Raw genomic sequence first — 2,214 nt, forward strand, 5'->3', positions numbered from 1 at the left:
TATATATATCATAATACAACATACAGTATATTATTTATATGTATGTTATGTATGGCTCTTTTCGTCTATGCAGACGGGCAATTTACCTTAAGATGGTCTCAAGGTTGTCTTCATGCAGATTCTTTCATGTATGTTATATATTACATACTATACTGCATATCGCTTGGAGTAAGGAGAAGAACGTCAACACAATGACGGTCTCTTAGAGCTCGTGGAAAAGAAAAAAAAAAAATAATAAATAAAAAGATAGAACCGGTAGTAATTAAATAAGGCCTACCAGTAGTACCCTTCAACCATCCGTCTATACATTTGTTTGTTTGGGATTTGTTTGTTTTGTTTTGTTTTTTGTTTGTTTATTTGTTCATTATTTTACATGTTTGGCGTTCATGTATCATTCTGGTAAGGAGCGCTTTCAGTAATTTTAACAAAGCCGAAAGTCAAAATATGGCATGTGGCAAGTTCGACCGCAATACAAGGGTTTCTTTTCCGTAAAGGAGACTAACGATGCAAATATCACAATAAATGAGGACTTCCGAGTTTGTGCAAAACCCAGTAAAATTATGCTGCAGGTGAAATAAGAAAAATTCATGCGATTCTTAAAGATAAAAAAGCCTCAAGTAAAAGAACACCTCGAACGTATCATTTCGCACGACTTCCAAGACTTGACAAGCAAAGCAAACTTTTCTTAATTAAGATGATAAACTATCGAAATTTTGAACGTTGTCCCGCTCCCCATTCTTCTCATTAGTTGCATGCCACCTATACGAGAGGTACCGGGTTGAGGGTTAGAGTCAAAAGAATTTATCTACAACAAATGCCACTGCAAATGAAACATTTGGACTCAGGGCCAACGTTCAAAGCGGGTGCTCAGTACTCTATTGTCCATTGGTATAAAACTGGCCTTGACCAGTGAATGGGGTTTGGTTTCACGATGACCGCGACAGCGTAGGGAGCGGTCAGTGCGTCCACCACAGACTGACCGGCTGACTGACCAGCCAGTGACCACTGACATCCCAGTGACAGGTGCCAGGCACACATCGAAGAGGAAATGTAATTAGGCTGACAGGTGAAAGGCCAGGTGGTGATTTCCTGAGAGAGAGAGAGAGAGAGAGAGAGAGAGAGAGAGAGAGAGAGAGAGAGAGAGAGAGAGAGAGAGAGAGAGAGAGAGAGAGAGAGAGAGAGAGCGATAAGGGACAAGAGAGAATGGGACTTACATAACTAATGACATATTGAAGGGGAAAGTGAACGCATATCTTTCGAACCAATAAGTTTGATCTGTCGAAAAAAAAGAAAGAGAAAACCCCCAAAGAACTCAAATCACCTTGCAACATCTCGATTCTGTACTCATCTCATAAGCGTACTTCTTTTCTTTTGACCTTCATTTCAATCATCCTTTTAAAAACCCTGTAACGTTTAATTATAATTATTTCTTTCTGTTTAAGATTTGGCCTGGCATAAACTCGGTGGTATTTCTGAATAGCAATTATTTTTGTTGCTATCAGTACCGGTGTATTAGTTTCTCCTTTTCTGTAGAGGTTATTTTCCTCCGGCGTTTGTCCTGATGTCCCCACAATACTTTGTATGCATGTAGTATAGGGTTTTACGGCGCTCGCAACTGCTAAGGTCATATGAGCGCGTCCACAATACTTTGTCTAGTAAAAGAATACACACAGCAGTCTCCACAACCACTCCCATGTCACCTCCCCTCTCCATTAACGTGTCAAAATACAGACCCATCAGAAACTCAAGCGAAGGGAAGGATTCAACCAGAAAGACTAACCACTAAAGTGGAGATCACATTAGTATGATTTTGCTGACTTCCTGCAATGAAGGGGAAAAAACCCAACAACAATTAAGAAAAAAACGAATGACGACAGATACGAAGAACTGATAAAATAGTAGCACATTGACTATCAACTGTTCTCGAAGAACGTTCAAGTCTTCGACTGACTTCGTTTGACACCACGTGAGCAATGGCCAGTTTGACTTTCTTTTTCGAATCGACCCGATCAAGCACACCCAACCATTCTGAAAGCGTACACTCCCCGTGACAGGCCGTATCTCGTGTGGGGCAGGTGCGTGGTCAAATTACAGGCTAATTGCGGCTGGGTAGGGATGAGCGAGTAGCAGCTACAGGACACTCTTTGACACCACAGAAATAAAAAACCGGGCAGAGTCGCATAATATCTCTCTCTCTCTCTCTCTCTCTCTCTC

The sequence above is a fragment of the Aplysia californica genome, unplaced genomic scaffold, assembly GCF_000002075.1.
Source record: "Aplysia californica isolate F4 #8 unplaced genomic scaffold, AplCal3.0 scaffold00021, whole genome shotgun sequence".
In the NCBI taxonomy this organism is placed as follows: domain Eukaryota; kingdom Metazoa; phylum Mollusca; class Gastropoda; order Aplysiida; family Aplysiidae; genus Aplysia; species Aplysia californica.